This window comes from Arachis ipaensis, chromosome B1, assembly GCF_059453495.1.
Source record: "Arachis ipaensis isolate K30076 ecotype BB chromosome B1, ASM5945349v1, whole genome shotgun sequence".
NCBI classification, from domain to species: Eukaryota; Viridiplantae; Streptophyta; class Magnoliopsida; order Fabales; family Fabaceae; genus Arachis; species Arachis ipaensis.
In genome coordinates, this window is record NC_142436.1 from 106465625 (window position 1) to 106485802 (window position 20178).

Here is a 20178-nt window from a genome sequence, read left to right on the forward strand (position 1 = left end):
AGGGTTTGATTGTGCTTTTTAGACTAGGTGCTCTGTGAGGGGGCGACTCTTTAAGATAAGCTTTCAGCCAGCACTCCCGAACCAGTTGGTTCAAGGTGCTAGGTGTTAGGACACCCCTAAGGACTTACTCCTTCAAGTCTCTTTCCCCCATACATACACACCACAGGCACATGGTTTGTTTATTTTCTTTCTTGAGACCTTGGTGTCCAGCACCTCTTTGGGTTACTAAGTGTTCTGTAGCAAGGGTTACTCTTGATAGTGGACTTTCAGCTGATAATCCCGGGTTAGTTAACCCAAGTTACCAAGTGATAAGGCACCCCAAAGAGCTTATTCATCCAAGTAAATCTCTTACACAGGAGCACCACAGACACATGCCTCATGATTCAAACCCTTGGTGCCTAGCCTTATTTCTTACTCTTTTTCTTTTATTTTCCAACTTTCATTTTTCTTTCCCCTTTTTCTTATTAGGATCTTGTTATTTAGCTAGTCTCATGGGGTGTGTTTCAAGCATATGATTCAGGACAGATAGTTACCTTTCTACCTTATTGGTGAACCAACTTAGCTAATCTATTACCATACCATAAATCTAAGAACTTACTCCACAAATTGAACTCCACTCTGGTCTTTCATAACATCTCTTTTTATTTAGCTTAAAAAGACAAGCATACAAGTAGGCAAGGTGAAGATGCAGCAGGTATCTTGGACAGCACACATATGACAAAAGCAATGAAAACAAGCATTAAATTCTAATGATTAAACTAATGAGTAACTATTAATCAAGGGCACATTCGGACTTCCAATTTTTAGCATTCCAAGTATATGGAATTAAGTAACAATACAACCTTCTGGTGATGGTTTCTAGCGGTCTCTTTGTTGTCATCATCCATAATTTTTGCATTCTACTCCACTTCCTTGGATGATGGTGCATCATTTCTCCAGAAGATTCCTGCAGGGTTATCGGAAGTTGCTTGTTCCCAAAGCACTTGAGAAATAGTTAACCTGCATGTATGCTTGTGAATTTCTGAACTTAATCTGGTATGTGAACACCAAACTTAGTTCCTTGCCTAGTACAACAGATTCAATACATGCAGAGAACCTCATGTGTTGTTATTAACAAGACAACTATGAACTAAAGACTAAACTACTGCTAAGTGGTTCCCCTAATTGGTTGGAGCTAGCAATTTGCCATTGGAATGTAGTGTGATTCTAACTAGTATCTTTGGTGGAACACCAAACTTAGAATTACACTTTCACTCTTGGATTGTTTTGGTGTGTAACACCAAACTTAGCTCCTCGCAATACAGGGGAAACTACTTGTGATCTTTATTGAAATGACAATGAAAAAGGAACTACCTTAGGTTGGGTTGCCTCCCAACAAAGCGCTCTTTTAGCGTCGCTAGCTCGATGATTCCTCCATTACTTGAGATGGTACTTCACTTTGGGGTTTTCCCCCATGTTGCCCATGTAGTGTTTGAGCCTTTGTCTGTTTACAGTGAAAGTCCTCTTCGAACTCTCATCCATGATTTCTATGTGTTCATATGGCGATACCTGTGTGACAAGAAAGGGTCCTGACCACCTTGATTTGAGTTTTCCTGGGAACAGTCTCAATTTGGAGTTGTAGAGGAGTACTTGCTGCCCCTTTTTTCGATCTTCTCTCGAATCTGTGGGCATTCATCTTCGTTGAATTGGAATGTTAACTCAAGCAATATCTTCTTGAGCTTTATCCGTTCAAATTCACGTTCATAGAATGCAGTTTTGAACTTCCCTTCATCAAAAGGACTGCTCTCAACCGGTTCCTTTCTCTTTTGCCTCTTGGAGCTAGATGATGCCATGAATGATTTTTGAAAAGTGAAGGTGTTGAGGTGAGTGATGAGTGGTGAAATTCGGTTGGGTTAAGATTGGGTGTAGTGAAGGGATTTGAGTTCCGGAGGTGTGGAGTATAAGGAATGGGAATTGGAATGTGGAAGGGTTATGAACTAAGAACCACTTATGTAGAGAAGTGGTGAGTGAATAGAAGGTGTGGATTGATGGGGTGGTTGTGTGATGGGCGGATGGGGTTTAGCATGGGATGAGCACAAGGATCATCAACTTTATGATGGTGTTGGTTCAGTTTCCAAGCTTGTTCTCCTTCCAATGTTGGATGGCAACAATTTCCAATGCAATCCCCTTGAAGACACGTGTATAGTCTTCTCTTTTTGTGGTGGCCGAACCCTTCAATTGCCCCATCAATTCTCCTACAAAATAAAAGAAATGTGATTAAAAGAAAACTTGTGGAAAGTGGCGGTAAAATTAAAAGAATAACTACTTTTTAAAGATTTTGTTTCTAACTACTAAGTGCTGTTCATGAGTGCACACCAACTGACTAACTCAACATCCATGTATGCAACATTGGCAACACCAAACTTAGTTTGGTGCCATGTGGTGTAAAAAATTTGTTCAAGGCCCCTAAGAGTGACATGATATGGGTTACATTCATGTCCTCTTAGTGTGCCTTGAACACCAAACTTGTTCTTCACTATATGTTGCATAAAAGGATTTATTCAGGGATATGTCAAAGTTGATTTGCGATCCATGAACTTTGCTTTATTAACTACTTTAAAAGCATGTAAAACATGGGTTGCCTCCCATGAAGTGCTTCTTTAGCGTCACTAGCTTGACGTTCTTCCTTTGTCAGGGTGGTTGGTAATGCTTCAAATCTTCCCCTCTTGCAGTAAACCTATATCCATTGGCTTCATCAATGATCTCTACATGTTCTAAGGAGAGAACTTTTTTGATGGTGAAAACCTTAGGTAACTGAGATGGGATGGTGGGGAGATGAGGTGGGATATCTAGGAAGTAAGCTTAGATCACTTTATCCCCTGGAGAGAAATCTTCTGTAGGGATCTTTTTATTCCTCCATCTCCTTGGTACTTTCTTCTTTGTTTCTTTTGCTGTTATCCTGCTCTTTGTGGTCTCTTTTCCTAGGAAGATTTTGTTGCTAGTCTCATAAAAATTCTGGTAGTTTTGGCTCCACTTGAGTTTCCTTTAGCTGTGACAGCTGCTGATTCTCTTGTTCATCACCCAAAGGAATTCCAGGGTGTACAGCTTGTGCTTCAATGCTTTTTTCTCCCACCATTGCTCTGTCATGCTCTGCCCTTAGTTCCTTGCCTTCCTGACTTGCTTCTTGTGAGGGTTTGAAGACGTTGAAAGTGAGTTGTTCGTCATGTATCCTCAGTATTAGCTCTCCTCACTCCACATCTATGAGTGCTCTGGCTGTAGCTAAGAATGGTCTTCCCAATATGATTGGGTGAAGGTGACTTTCTTCCATTTCCAGTATGACAAAGTCTGTGGGAAGGAAGTAGTTCCCAACCTTCACCAGCACGTTTTCAACCACTCCAATTGCTTGTTTTTGAGTTTTGTCCGCCAGCCTGATGACTACGTCTGTGGGCATCAGCTTATTTGATTTGCAGCCTCTTCATAAGGGATAAAGGCATTAAGTTGACGCTTGCTCCCAGATCACAGAGTCCTTTGTCAAACATTGTTTCTCCTATGGCACAAAAAATGTGAAAACTCCCTGGGTCCTTCCTTTTTGTAGGCAGCTCTGGTTGAATGAGAGCACTGCACTCCTTGTTCATCACTATGGTTTGTCCTCCCTTGAGTGAGCTTTTCCTGGTCAGCAGCTCCTTCATATACTTGATGTATGAGGGCATTTGTTGGTGAGCCTTGATGAATGGTATGTTTACATGGAGGGATGCAAATATGTCAAGAAACCTTGAGTATATTCTCTTCTCTACACCACCATTTAGTAATTGGGGAAAGGGTGCATAGAGCCTCAGCAACTCTTTCTGCGTAATTGTGGTTTCCTGAGGATTCTCTTCCTGCCTTTCTGCTGATGTATCTTTAGATTATTCTGATGGTTTGTTCAACTCTTCCTCAATCTCCTTATCACTTATAGTAACCATCTTACAATCTTCCCATCTGACTTTCTTTGCTTCACCTCTTGGATTTTTCTCTGTGTCACTTGGGAAGCTATCAGTAGGTTTGGGAATCTTATCAGATAGGTATCCCACTTGAAATTCCAGCCTCTTGATGATGTCTCCCTGATTCTTGATATTGGCTCGCACCTCCTCTATGAACACCTTGTTATCTTGAATTTTCTTGCATATGCCTTCAAGTAGGGTCTCAATCCTGGAGAGTCTATCTTCAGATGATGGTGAGTTGAGATTGGAGGGGTGAGAAGGGCCATTTTGACTTTGGTATGGATGTTGAGGTGTGTTGTTGGGTGGTTGTTGGTATGACCTCTGTGTGGAGTGTTGGTAAGTTACATTGTTGTTGGGGTTATGGCGTCTCTGATCTTGGCCTTGGTCTTGTTGATTTCCCCACCCAAAGTTTGGGTGGTTCCTCCAACCAGGATTATATGTTTTGGAGTATGGGTCATGGTGCTACCTAGGTGAATTCCCAATGTAGTTGGCTTGTTCTTGATCACCCTCTGCTTCTTCATTCACTCCTTCTTGGGTTGCTGCTGAAGTGGTGATTGCTGCTACTTGATTCCTCTCCATCTTCTTGGTGGGGTCAGTTAATTGCTTAGTAATCATCTTGTTTTGAGCTAGCAGTGCATCCACATTGTTTAGCTCCATCACTCCTCTAGTGTTGCCTCTTTCAGAAGCATAGAAGTAGTCATTCTCTGCTACAGTCTTAATGACATCTATGGCTTCTTCAATGGTCTTCTTCTTGTTCAGAGATCCCCCGGATGAGTGGTCTACTGCCTTCTTTGATTCATACGAAAGGCCTTCATAGAAAATGTGCAACTACACCCATTCATTGAACATATCTGGAGGGCATCTTCTTGTCAAGTCTTTAAACTTCTCTCATGCTTCATATAGAGTCTCACCATCCTGCTGCCTGAATGTTTGTACCTCAGCTCTCAACCTGTTGATCCGTTGAGGAGGATAGAATCTTGCCAAGAACTTGTTCACCACATCTTCCCAGGTTGCTAAACTCTCCTTTGGAAAGGATTCCAGCCATTTAGATGCTTTGTCCTTGAGTGAGAAAGGGAACAGAAGTAGTCTATAAGTGTCAGGATGAACACCATTAGACTTCACAGTATCGCATATCCTCAGGAAGGTGGTTAGATGTTGATTGGGGTCTTCTTGGACACTTCCTCTGAATGAACAATTGTTCTGAACAAGGGTGATGAACTGTGGTTTTAGTTCAAAGTTGTTGGCATGTATGGTTGGCCGTTGGATGCTACTTCCACAGTTTTCTTGGTTTGGATTGATGTAAGAACCCAGAACTCTTCTCTCTTGCCCAGCCTGATGTGCTGGACCTTCTCTGCTATGGTTGTGAGCCTTTTCTTCATGATGGTTCTCCATATTCTCATCCATATCTGGTTCAAAGTACTCTTCCTCTTCCTCAGCACCAACTACTCTCTTTCCTCTTGCTTCCCTCCTTACTCTAAGAAAGGTCCTCTCAGTTTCAGAATTAAATAAAGTTGAAGCCCCACTTCTTCTACCTGTCATACAACGAACAAGGCACAAGCAGGAGAGATATATGCAGACAGCAATTTCTACAGAAATACTGTTAGTGTGAGTGATGCAATATATCAAACAATTAGTGGGTTAGTGACTGAATTGTAAACAACTAAGAAAATGGGTAGGGGAAAGGGAAGAAAATAGCTAAACAGAAAGTAAATTCCTCAAATGAACTTAAATCAAATAAAATAAAAACAAATGCTCAATCTAGTTATCCACCAATTTAATCATTGTTGATACAAAATCAATCCCCGGCAACGGCGCCATAAACTTGATGCACGGAAACTTGTCCTTTAACAAATCTCCCTAGGCAAGTATACCAAATTGTCGTCAAGTAAAAACTCACAATAGAGTGAGGTCGAATCCCACAGGGATTGATTGGTCAAGCAACTTTAATTGGAAGAATGTTCTAGTTGAGCTAAGCAGAAATTGGGTTGAGAATTGCAGGAAATTAAATAGCGGGAAAGTAAATTGCAGAAAATAAATGACGGAAGGTAAATTGCAGAATCTTAAATGGGGAAGGGGAGTTTAGCATGAAAGTAAATAGCAGAAACTAAAGAGAATGGGTAAGATCAGAAATGGGGAGTTCATTGGGCTTAGGAGATGTTGCATTCTCCGGATCAAGTTCATTTTCATCTTTTCCTCAATCAAAGCATTCATTGATCTCCTTGGCAATCTTAAGTGATTGAATTCCAATTCCTTGGTAATTTAATCTCTCAAATCAGATCAATAGCCAATTCCTTGGTCTAATTGCTCATGAAAAAAGATGAAGTGTGGTCACTGATTATACCACATGTATTTCCAAATCAAAGTATTGGGAGGATTATATGTCACCATATCCGCCCAAACCCCAATTTTGTCCAACATGAGAAAGCAATTCTAGCATGATCTCTTCATTCCTCTTCCAAGGTTCAGAAGAGATCCAAGTATGAATAGCTTCTTTTCCAAGATAACTACTCAATTGGATGAAGATTGAAAGCGCTCTAGTAAAATCAAGAGAAAAGAGAGAAGAAGGATAATGAAAACTATTATTGATCCATCAAATTACAACAGAGCTCCCTAACACAATGAAAGGGGTTTAGTTGTTCATAGCTCTGGGAAATGAAAGCAAAGATGGAGAGTACATTCTGAAAGTTAAACTAGAAGTACAGAGAAAGTAAAATACAGAGAGTAATTCTAGTAATGCCAAAAAGCTCTCTTCTAATTCAAAACTACCCTTATATATACTACTCTTCTGATCTTCTAGTTGGTTCTTCAAGTCTTGGATATGGGCCTTTGGATCTTGAGTTTGAAGCAGTTATCCTCTTCAATGGGCTTAGCTTTACTTGCAGAGAGAAAGTGTGAAGCATGCAGGGACTTTAGCTTAGGACGTTAGTGGCGTTAACGTTAAGTGAAAGTGTGGGTTCGAGAACATTAGTGACAATCACCTTTTACACTAACGTTCCTAACCCAGGGATGATCTATGTTAACTTCAACGTTAGTGGCACCAATGTGACCACTAATGTTGCCTTTTGGTCCTTCGTACACGTTATTGGGACTTACCTTTTCAAATAACATTGAGAGTCCTCCCTTCCCCCAACGTTAGAGTTCACGTTAGTGTGGCTAACGTGACCTTTAACGTAGGCTTGCCAAATCTTCGAGAACGTTAGTGACACTTACCTTTGTCACTAACTTTCCAAAACGCCCCTACTTCCCACGTTAGAGTTCACGTTAACTAGTTTAACGTGGCTTCTAACGTGGTAGTGATAGCCATCTCAAACGTTAGTGACAAAGGTGAGTGTCACTAACGTTGGCTCATCATTCTTTCCTCCACGTTAGCTTCCACGTTAACTAAGTTAACGTGGGGGTTAACGTTGCTCATAGTGGCTCATTCCAACGTTAGTGACAAAGGTGGGTGTCACTAACGTTGGCGATTCTTTGCTCCCTCCACGTTAGAGTCCACGTTAACTAAGTTAACGTGGCAACTAACATGGCAACTAACGTGGCTCAAAGTGGCTTAGTCCAACGTTAGTGACAAAGGTGAGTGTCACTAACGTTGGCCATTCTTTTGCTTCCCCACGTTTACTTAGTTAACGTGACTCTTAACGTGGGCTATGATGGCTTCGAGGACGTTATTGGTGATTACCTTTCTCATTAACGTTGCAAGCTAGCTCCCTTTCCACGTTAGTGGTCACGTTAGTTAGACTAACGTGGCTGTTAACGTGGTTCTTCCTTGCTTCCTTTGTCCTAAAATCAAGCAGTAGAGTGCATCAAAGTTCTAATCCAAGTCATGAGACATGCATCATCCAATTCGTCATTTAATTCATGCATAATTCTCATGAAATCATGTAAAGTGCACAATGTTTGCTTGAATCAAGATGTAAGTAAAATTCTACCCAAAACTTGCTTATTTCCTAAGAAAATGCATGAAACTACCCTAAAACAGTAAAGAAAAGGTCAGTGAAACTGGCCAAAATGCCCTGGCATCACTAAACATTATTAATCTAATTAAATGCAAAAATATTAATTTATATATAGTGATGAAAATTATTTTTGCTATGCAGGTTCTGTTTGGACCGAATACAAAAAGAAATTGTTGCAAACTAACCTTCAGCTTTGATGTCAATATGATTGTGTTGGCTGATTTATTTTAATGGGCCAGTTTGATTTATTATTACAAGCCCAATATGCTTTTAAGAATTAAGCCTTGTTCAAAGTATGGCATACTATATGGCTGATGTAAATTGTGTTTAATTGGGCCAATTTCTACTAACATCAACATTAAGCCCATATTAAACCAATGATCCAATGCTTGGTCCGAAACCCATTGAAAGAAAGCAAATTGGTTTCATGCCTCCAACGGATTCCATTTCTTGTTGGGGGATGGATTTCAAAATTTAATTTGCTAGCATTGGAAATATAAAAGAGAGAGAAAAAGTATGATTGACATGATTGATTGGTTTAATGCAACACGCCACTCAGTAAGGGAAGTAAAAGCAACCTCATTTTAATTAATTTATTCTATTTCAATTAATTGCTTTTCTTCTAATTTCATCTTCTCTCTCATCTTTCTTTCTTTTCTTTCGGTCATTACCCAGCAACCATGAAAGCTACACCTAGCCACCGAAAAGAAGATAGAGCAAGCAACAATACCATCACAATGATGGCAAGAAAAAGCAAACGAAAAGTATGCTGTGGCTAAGATCCTCCTTCACTTGTGGTAAGATTTTGTGAAGAGATCTTGGCTCCTCCATACCAAAAATGGAAGTGAAGATCTTGGCCAACAGAGAAAAAGATCTTGGAAAGGATGGCTTGCCTCTGACTCGGCTCAACCATCACAGGAGGTAGCTACAGTGGCTACGTGATGGAAGAGGCAGAGATTGGAGCAGATGAAGCTATCATCATCATGAAGCATCAAGGGCCAGAAGTTCATCTTGGAGAGCAAGGCAAGGATGAAGGGCTCGGATTGATGAAGAGTGGTGACCAAGGAAGGAAAAGAGGTAATTGCATGTTGGGTTTTGCATGTGTTATCTCTTCTCTCTCTGGCCGAACCGGTTCTGTTTGAAGAAGAAGAAGAAGATTGGCTTGGTTTGTTTGGTTTCAACCTTGAAGGCTTCTCTCTATAAGTAAGGGTGAACAGTCAGGGTTTGATTTAAGGAGTGACAGTGCAAAAGCACAGGGTTCTTATAGCTCTCTAAGCTGACAGAATTTCTTCTCCTTCAATGTTCTCATTTTGTAATTTTTTCTGTTTAATTTTGTCATGTCTTGAGTCTCATGGAAAAAGGCAAATAGTGAGGTTTGTATGAAAAAGCCATAGAGCGAAAAAAGGTAGAGAGTGAAAAATTAAAAGAAAAAGCCATAGATGTTGATGAACAGACTTTTGTGTGGTTTAGAATTCACAAATAATGAAGTCTCATTGTAAAGTATAGTTTCTAAACCAACAATAGTCCTTTCACACAAAAGATTTATTTGTCACTAGTACAAACCCCTAAAATTATAAACCGAAGTATTTAAACCTCGGGTCGTTCTCCCTAGGAATTACAATAAAGTGTCTTGTTATTGGTTGTAGAGTATGTTTAGGGTTTTTTGGGATAAGAGGCAAGGAAGTAAATGGACAAGAATTTAAATGAAGCAAGTATTTAAAGAAGACAAGTAAATAAGAGAAAGCAAGTAATAAAGAGAGAGACATTTATGGCAAGGATTGAGAATATATGCTTTCTATCCTAGTCATACAATGATCAATTCATCTTATTTAGTCAACTCCAACAAATGGAAGAAGGTATCGTGTCATCTTCACATAAGGAGAAAGTCAAACAAGACTAATTAATCATGTCACAAATATAAACAAGAATTTATCTTATTACGTCATCTCCAACATTGGAAGAAGATATAGGTTATCTTCTATGAGAGAAAGTCTAACAAGACTAGCTAATCTCAATCCAAAAGTCCTAATCAACTCACTAATTAAATTAGCAAAAGGTTAGCGTCAATGGAAACAATATTAGCTAACAAATCTAGATCACCAACATGAGTTGGGTTTTCATGACTCAAGATTGCCTAATTACTCTTTCCAAGCCAGGAATGCTCAAAATCTACTCCAAAGTCGAACCAAGCATTTTGTCACACACTTGGTGGGTATAAATAGAAAGCATGGTAAAAGTGCAAGAATAATAAATCTACCAACTATCAATTGCAAGAAAAGTAAATTCACAACTCAATTCAACAATTAAAAGAACATCAAACATTAAATTTCATTAAAAGAGATCTAAATCCAACATAAGCATCCATGAACATAAAAGAGAGCAAAAAGGGAAATTAACACTACAAATCATGAGAATGAAAGAGTAGAAGCAAGAATTCATAAAAGAAACAAGATGAAAACATGTAATTGAACCTAAATCTAAGAGAGATTAACCTAACCTAATTCTAGAGAGAAGAGGGAGCTTCTCTCTCTAGAAACTAACCTACATGATGCTAATGCTACAAACAATTGCTCCCCCTTGCCCAATCTTGAATTCTTCTTGAAATAGCATCAGAAATGAGTTGGGTTGGGCCCAAAGTGCTTCAGAAATCGCTGGGGGCGATTTCACTTTAGTGGGCCATGAGCAACATCGGCACGCACGCGTACATGGCGCGTGTGCGCCCCTATACGCCAAGTAATGTATGGCAAATTTTATATCATTTTGAAGCCCCAGATGTTAGCTTTCCAACGCAACTGGAACCGCCTCATTTGGACCTCTGTAGCTCATGTTATGGTCGATTGAGTGCGAAGAGGTCAGGCTTGACAGCTTTATGGTTCTTTCATTTCTTCATGAGTTCTCCCACTTGCATGCTTTTCTCCTCGCTTCTTCCATCCAATACTTCCCTAATGAACCTGAAATTACTCAAAAAACATATCAAGGCATCGAATGGAATTAAAGTGAGTTAAAATTAGCTATTTTAAGTACTAAAAAGCATGTTTTCACATTTGAGCACAAATCAAGGAAGAATTGCAAAACCATGCTATTTCATTGAATAAATGTGAGAAAAGGTGATAAAATCTCCCAAATTAAGCACAAGATAAACCACAAAATCGGGGTTTATCAGATGTCCTTAGAGTTCCTTTGTACATCTATGTTGTGTTTCATGATTCTGTGGGAATCCCCTTGTAAGTTGGGTTAGCACTTTACAGTTGAAAGCTTGGCTATGACCAAGTCAAGTTCAGTTTGGGTTTAGATTCTAGACTTGTCCCGGATAGGAAGGGTAGTTCCTAGGGAGAATTGGTGTTTGTAATCAAGGATGATTATAGTGAAATTCCATCATTGCAGCTGAACCAGGATATATCTTGGTGTAATTCTCTCTCTCTTCTACTCCATTTCTGTTTCTGCTGCCAAGGAGATAAAACTGAAAATATCTCGTGCTGACTGACGAGACAAAAAGAAAAGTCTCATGGCTGGGGATGAGACAAAAGAAAAAGTCTCGTGGCTAGTTACGAGATAAAAAGACAAAAAGTTTTCAAAAGTGGTTTCAAAGGCCAGCAAGTATTATCAAGTAAAAAGGGGGCTAAGATTCAACCCCCCCTTCTCTTAGCCACTGATAACCATCAATTGGTATCAGAGCTTGGTCTCAAAGAGATCAAGCCTTGCAGCTTGGAGAAAAGATCCTGATGGCAGAAAACAGTGGCTCAAATCTAGTGTCCTACAATCTGACTGAAGGACAATCAAGCAACCGACCTCCTCTTTTCAATGGGAAAAACTATACCTATTGAAAGGAGAGAATGAAGATCTTTGTGCAAGCAATGGACTACAGACTCTGGAAGATCATCCTTGAAGGTCCTCAATATCCAACCGTCACAAGTTCCGAAGGAGTTGTCACTCACTCCTAAACCAGAAGCAAGCTGGACCGAAGAAGACAGAAAGACGGTTGAACTCAACGCCAAGGCGATCAACTTACTCAACTGTGCTATCAGCTTCGAGGAGTACCTACGGGTATCACGATGCACAACAGCAAAGGAAATCTGGGACAAACTCCTAGTCACTCATGAAGGAACCACCATTGTAAAGAAGACCATGATAGATATGTTAAACAGAGAGTATAAAATCTTTGCAATGAAGGAAGGAGAATCCATTGATGAGCTGTTTGAGCGCTTCAACACCATTATTGTTGGCTTGGATGCTATGGGAATTAAGTATCTTGAATCTGTGATAGTGAGAAGAGTGTTGAGATGTCTCACAAAAGAGTGGGAAACAAAAGCTTTAATTATTTATGAGAGTAGTGGTCTTGACTCCATGACTTATGATGATTTGAGAGGAAATTTACTTGCTTTTAAAAATACCTATTTGAAAAAAGATTCAAAAAAGAAAGGAATAACTTTCTCATCTGTTACTAACCCTCTGGATGATGAATCCAGTGATAACTCATCTGAAAATGAATTTGTGTTGTTTGCAAAAAAATTCAGGAAAATGGTGAAGCTCAAGGAGAGAGGCAAAGGAGGCAGCTTAAGAAAACAGAAGAAAGATTTCAACAAGGTGACTTGCTACAACTGTAAAGAAACGGGGCACTTCAAATCTGACTACCCTAAGTTAAAAAAGGAAGAAAAACAGAAGAAAGAAAAGAAAAAGGGACTGATGGCATCATGGGAAGATCTTGAAAATGACTCTGAAGATGATGAAGAATCTGAAACAAAGTCTCAACCATGCCTTATGGCTGACCACGTTGAGCAGGTAATCATTTCTAACCGTGACACAGAATCTCTTCATCTTATGATAGATCATCTTTCTGAAAAAATATGATGCTTTTTGCTGGATAATCAAGAACTTGAACAAAAAATTATCATCCTTAAAGAAGAAAATGGATTTCTAAAAGAAAAGCTAAGGGAGGCCGAAACTGCTTGTGATCTTGTTAAAGAAAATAAGCAGTTAAAAGCCCAACTTAGGAGCTGTGAAAGTGATCATTCGGTTGTTACTTATGTTGATTGTTTTAAAAGGAATGAAGAGTTGCTTAAAGAGGTCAAAAGGCTTAACGAAGACTTAGCCAAATTCACATAAAATTATGAAAATTTGAATCAAATCTTGGCTAGCCAAAAACCTCTTTATGATAAAGCTGGCTTGGGGTTTTATAAATCTGTTGAAAAATCCCATTTTGAAAATATTTCTTCATCTTCCAATGATACAAGTTTTCAAAATCCAAGAAGCTTTAAAAAACAGCAACTCCAAGATTTTGTAGGTTATGTAACTGAGTTGGACATTTTTCCATACAATGCTTTTTTGGTGAAAGGATGATAGGTGATAAAGTTTACAAGGTTGTTTTTTATTATAATGGCTTAGGACATAAGAGATAGTTTAACGTGAAAGGATCCAAGAAAATTTGGATACCTAAGGTCACTTGAGCTTGTTTTGTAGGTATGCCTAGCGTCCAAATGGAAAGAAAATATGTGGTATAGGGATAGCGGATGCTCTAGGAATATGACCGGAAAGACAACCTTCTTCATAAAGCTTGATGAATATGATGGAGGACTTGTCACTTTTGGTGATGATGCAAAAGAAAAAATAGTGGTTGTTGGGAAAGTTGGTAAAAGCTTTTAATCTTGTATAAATGATGTCCTTCTTGTAAATGGTTTGAAATATAATTTACTTAGTATTATTCAATTGTGTGATTTAGGTTTTGAAGTTATTTTTAGAAAGTTTGTGTGTTTGGTTGTTTGTGAGAAAACTGGGGATATTTTATTTGAAGCTAAGAGGTGCAATAATGTGTATGGATTGACGCTTGAGGACTTGAAAGAACAAAATGTAACTTGTTTTACCTCTCTTGAATCTGAAAAATGGCTATGGCATAGAAAGTTGGGTCATGCTAGCATGTACCAAATTTCTAAGCTAGTTAAGAAAAATTTGGTTAGAGGAATTCCAAATATCAAATTTGATAAGGACCTTACTTGTGATGCTTGCCAATTGGGCAAACAAGTAAAATCCTCTTTTAAACCAAAAGATGGAATCTCAACCAAAAGGCCATTAGAGATGTTACACATTGATCTTTTTGGTCCAACAAGAACTCAAAGTTTAGGAGGTAAACACTATGGTCTTATGGTGGTAGATGATTACTCTAGATTTGGTTGGGTTCTTTTTTTTTGCTCATAAAAATGATGCTTTTCATGCTTTTTCAACTCTATGTAAGAAAATTCAAAATGAAAAAGATTTAAAAATTGCCCATTTAAGAAGTGATCACGGAAGAGAATTTGAAAACCAAGATTTTGAAAAATTCTGTGATGACTTTGGAATTTCTCATAACTTTTCATGCCCTAGAACCCCTCAACAAAATGGGGTGGTTGAGAGAAGGAATAGAAGCCTTCAAGAGATGACTAGGGCCATGCTATGTGAGAATGAGACTCCTAAATTTTTATGGGCTCAAGCTGTAAATACAGCTTATTACATTTTGAATAGGACAATTATTAGAAAAAGGGTTGAAGAAAACCCCCTATGAGCTATGGAAAGGAACCCCTCCAAATCTTAAGTATTTTCATGTTTTTGGATACAAATGTTTTGTACTTAACAATAAAGAAAATCTTGGGAAATTTGATCCGAAATCCTATGAAGGAATGTTTGTTGGATACTCCACTACTAGCAAGGCCTATAGAATTTATCTCAAAGAGCATAGGACCATAGAGAAATCCATACATGTTATTTTTTGTGATTCTAATTTAATTCCCAGTACTGTGATAGATGATGATTCAGATTGTGAAGAAGCTGGAACAAGTAAAGAAAATCCCAAATCTGTTCAGAATGAAGAATCTGCCAGTCCAGTTTTGTCTCGTCAGATTGAAGGAGACATTTCCATTTTGTCTCCTGAGCAGACACGAGAAACTGAAATAGTGAGACCACCAGAAACTCATCAAAGCTCAACACCACTCCAGAAGCCTAGAGAATAGAAGTCTATGAGGGGTTATCCTCATGACTTTATAATCGGTGATCCCTCTCAAGGTGTAACAACAAGATCCTCAACCAAAAGGCAATCCGAACCAAGCAATTTTGCCCTCTTGTCACAAATGGAGCCCAACAATGTCAAACAAACTCTTGAAGATCCATCATGGGTCAAAGCAATGCAAGAAGAGCTTGCTCAATTCGACAAGCTAAGAATGAGGTTTGGACACTAGTACCTCATCTGGATGGTAAAAAAGTTATGGGTACTAAGTGGGTGTTTAAAAATAAACTTGGTGAGGATGGACAAGTTGTTCATAACAAGGCTAGATTAGTGGCCCAAGGTTACGATCAAGAGGAGGGTATAGATTTTGATGAGTCTTTTGCTCCGGTAGCTAGAATAGAAGCAATTAGGTTGCTTCTTGCCTATGCTGCCCATAAGGGCTTCAAAATGTTTCAAATGGATGTTAAATGTGCTTTCCTTAATGGCTTTATTGATGGAGAAGTGTATGTGGCACAACCCCCCGGTTTCGAACATAAAGATTTTCCAAATCATGTTTTTAAACTATCTAAGGCTCTTTATGGTCTTAGACAAGCTCCAAGAGCTTGGTATGAAAGGCTTAGTGCCTTCTTGTTAGAAAATCAATTTCAAAGGGGTACCACCGACACTACTTTATTTATTAAAGCATCTAATGATGATATTCTCCTAGTTCAAGTTTATGTGGATGACATTGTGTTTGGTTCGGCCAATGAGACCTTGTGTGAAGAGTTTGGAAAACTCATGACTAGTGAGTTTGAGATGAGTTTAATGGAGAGCTTACTTTCTTTCTTGGCCTTCAAATTAAACAAACTCCTAGTGGTACCTTTATTCACCAAGGAAAGTATGCAAAAGAACTTATCAAAAAATTTGGCCTAGAAAGCTCCAAACCAATGGGAACACCAATGCATCCTAACACAAAACTTGAAAAGGATGATGATGGCCAAGATGTGAATAAAACAAGGTATAGAGGAATGATAGGTTCACTTATGTACCTTACCTCCTCTAGACCGGATATTGTTCAAAGTGTGGGTGTATGCTCAAGGTTTCAATCTCACCCAAAAGAATCCCATCTTTCGGCCGTTAAGCGCATCATTAGATACATCAAGGGGACTAGTGATTATAGCTTGTGGTATCCTAAATCTGATGACTTTTGTGCAATAGGGTTTTGTGATGTAGATTATGCGGGAGATAGGATGGATAGACGGAGTACATCCGGCATGTGTTGCTTCCTTGGAAGCTCACTCAACATGTGGTCAAGCAAAAAGTAAGCCACAGTGGCTCTATCCACAGCTGAAACTGAATATATTTCTGCATATGCATGTTGCTCACAATTAATTTGGTTAAAAACGCAGTTGGAATATTACAAATTAAAGATCAATAGTATACCCTTATTTTGTGACAATATGAGTGCCATTAACATCCTGTTTTGCACTCAAGAACCAAACACATTGAGATAAAATATCATTTTATTAGAGAACATGTGCAAAAGGGTACTATTGATATTCAATTTATAAAATCTGAAGACCAACTTGCTGATATTTTTACAAAACCCCTCTGTAAAGAATGATTCTGCACTTTGAGAAAAAGTTTGGGAACGTTTGATTTAAGTTCTATTGATAACTTGTGAAATATTGATTCTGCTCAGTTTTGTCTATTAGGAATGGACGAGATAAAAATAAAAGTGTTGGAAGGGCTGTGATCAAGGGGGAGACAGCACCAAAGATTAATTCTCATGGCCCCCACCAAATTTCCTTGACCCCATTCTGACCGTTTTGTTAGTTTCTCTCTCTGAAAATCAAAATGTCTTTTTGTTGTCTCATCAAATCTTATTGGAAGTGGTTATTGTCAAATCAAATCCTTCTCTTCACCTAATCCCTTGATTCTAGGAAACCACCTTTTCAATTTATTTCAAATAAAAGGGAAACTCGCTGGGTATTAACCGCCACTTAATGGACATTTAATTCCCCTTAATTCTCTCGCTGCTCCATATTTATTGCTTCTCTAACCTCCCTCCTCCCTCACTCCATTCGGTTTCTACTCAATCCCCTCATATTCCACTTCTCCATTTTCACTACCATGAAAAAGAAAACTGCTCCCAGGAAAAGCGAACGCATTCTTTTCTCTAAAAAACCATCCACTCCATAATCTCATACTCACATCCATATTCACTCTATATCATCATCTTCTCCCTCACCTCCCTCAAAGCAAACCGACACCATGCGTAGGAAGGTCATAGCTACAAAAACTTCTTCAAGGAAGAAGAAAGAGAGAGTTCCCGTGGAAGAAGAGGAAGAGTCTCACACATCACCCATTCCGTCTCCACCACCATCTCCACAGAAGAAAGCCACACCCAGGAAGAGTGGCCAGAAATCAAAAGGATTTGCTCTGCACAACACTAAGGAACCTGCAAACCTGGAATCTTTGGACTTCAAGAACAAATTCAGCAAGACACACTCTCACTATGACCCTGCCCGATTCAACTCCTGTGCTTCATATGAATTCCATAAAGAAGTCTTGGAAAAGCGTCATCTCTGTGCAACCTACCTTGTCAACCTGGACTCTCTCACCAGCAAGGGGATAAATGTGTCTCCTCTTTTTAAACTGCTTCAATGGACTCCTCTGCTTTACATCGAGAAGCCAGTTTACCCAGGTTTAGTTCGAGAGTTCTACGCCAACTTGAGACTTATTGATGGTACCATACATTCATACGTGAAGAGAGTTCACATCACACTTGACACTGCCACCATTGGGACGGCCTTGGGCTACAAGGAGGAAGGGCCGCGAGCATACATTGCCGAAAAGTGGGACTCACAGGTCGGCATTCCCTACAAGGTTGTTCTTCAACATATTTATGAGAATCTCTCTGGCTTGGATGGCACTACCCCCACCTACAAAGCTCTCGGACCAACCAATTCTCTGCTTCACAGAATTGTAACCCACATTCTGACTCCTCAAAGCGGCTCTCACAATAGAGTAACACTCTCTGACTCTCTTATTATCTTTGCACTTGTTACATCTACCCCTATATCTTTTGGTTATCTTATGATCCGACATATGTGGGAATCGGTAAAAAGCACCAAAAAGGCAAATATGCCCTATGGTATGTTCTTAACCAGCATCTTTGAATATTTTAAAGTTGACCTTCTGAATGAGGCTGTAGAGAACAAAGTGTCAATGATCAAGGGAGGTGGAGCGGTTAAGGGAACAAAGGGCAAGAAATTTGGGGCTTCGGAGAGTGACTATGAGAGTCGGCCCGAATCTTCCAAGGCAACTGAATCCATTAGGGAAATTCTCACTGAATTTTCAAATATGTCAGAACTCATGATACAATTCCATAAAGCAGGACGCAAGTTAGCGTATGAAAATGAGAAGGCTTGGGGAAGATGCAAAGATAAAGTCAGTTTGATGCTAGAAAGTCTTGATGAGGATCCGGAAAATGCAAGTGAAGAAGGAGCTGAAGCATCTGATTTTCATCTCTCTGATGATTAAACTTCTGTTTAGTGTTTGATATTGGCACACTTAGACTCAATTTGATACTCTGTTTTGGCTTGTTACTATTAGTACTATAACTCTGTGATACTCTGTGGATACTTTTGGAAATATTTTGGATATTCTGCTTGCTATGTCATATTCTTTTTGCAGGTGCCCCTTGATGCCAAAAGGGGGAGGAATGGTTCTGAAAATTGAAAATGGAAAACAAGAGATGAAACTCCTTTGAGAGTTCATGATCACGAGTTCATGATTACCCTTGTTTATGCTTGCTTGATAATGCATGTCGATAATGCACTTGTTTTATCATGATTGCTGCTGATTGCTTAATGTTTATCTTGGTAAAATGCTTGGTTGATTGTTGATTATAATTATGAAGCATTTGTTTTACCTTGATATAATGATTGCTGTTTTGGACTTATTTTTGGCAGTTCCTTTAAGCTGAAAATATGAATTTTACTATGGCTTGAGATGATCATGAATGATTAGAAAACATTCTTTTGCTATGATCAATCTGCCTTGTTTTTATTAGAAAATATTCAGGAAACATCATGCTGTTTGCTTTTGTATGATTGAGCAGAAAATCAAATTATTGATAACAAAGGGTTTTGATTATCATTCACTTCTGCCCATAAATCAAGCCATTCAACATTGCATACTGAATATGTTGTATAACATTGTTGCCTTAGGCTTGATAAAAATTGTTACAGGTATGAAGCTTCCCTTGGTAAAATAAGCATACATCAAGGGGGAGCCATGTGACAATTAGAAAGGGGGAGAAATTCAAATATTCAAAGGGAGTATTCTATACTTCAATCTTTTATTTTTTTCCATTTCAATTTTAATAATGTTTGTCATTAAGAAGGAGATTGATGAGTTTGAAAAACTCTAAAATAACATTTGTGATGACTAAACATTATTAATCTAATTAAATGCAAAAATATTAATTCATATATGGTGATGAAAATTATTTTTGCTATGCAGGTTCTGTTTGGACCGAATACAAAAAGAAATTGTTGCAAACTAACCTTCAGCTTTGATGTCAATATGATTGTGTTGGCTGATTTATTTTAATGGGCCAGTTTGATTTATTATTACAAGCCCAATATGCTTTTAAGAATTAAGCCTTGTTCAAAGTATGGCATACTATATGGCTGATGTAAATTGTGTTTAATTGGGCCAATTTCTACTAACATCAACCATAAGCCCAAATTAAACCAATGATCCAATGCTTGGTCCGAAACCCATTGAAAGAAAGCAAATTGGTTTCATGCCTCCAATGGATTCCATTTCTTGTTGGGGGATGGATTTCAAAATTTAATTTGCTAGCATTGGAAATATAAAAGAGAGAGAAAAAGTATGATTGACATGATTGATTGGTTTAATGCAACACGCCACTCAGCAAGGGAAGTAAAAGCAACCTCATTTTAATTAATTTGTTCTATTTCAATTAATTGCTTTTCTTCTAATCTCATCTTCTCTCTCATCTTTCTTTCTTCTCTTTCAGTCATTACCCAGCAACCATGAAAGCTACACCTAGCCACCGAAAAGAAGATAGAGCAAGCAACAATACCATCACAATGATGGCAAGAAAAAGCAAACGAAAAGTATGCTGTGGCTAAGATCCTCCTTCACTTGTGGTAAGATTTTGTGAAGAGATCTTGGCTCCTCCATACCAAAAATGGAAGTGAAGATCTCGTCCAATAGAGAGGAAGATCTTGGAAAGGATGGCTTGTCTCTGACTCGGCTCAACCATCACAGGAGGTAGTGG

General features: G+C 38.7%; 1 non-coding gene across 1 annotated transcript; it reads left to right on the plus strand.

The window, feature by feature from the left end:
* Positions 1-4803: 4803 nt before the first annotated feature.
* Positions 4804-4910, plus strand: LOC148577807 (small nucleolar RNA R71). The gene has a single exon (XR_015903637.1). It is a non-coding gene; the product is annotated as a small nucleolar RNA R71 (small nucleolar RNA).
* The last annotated feature ends 15268 nt before the right edge of the window (positions 4911-20178 follow it).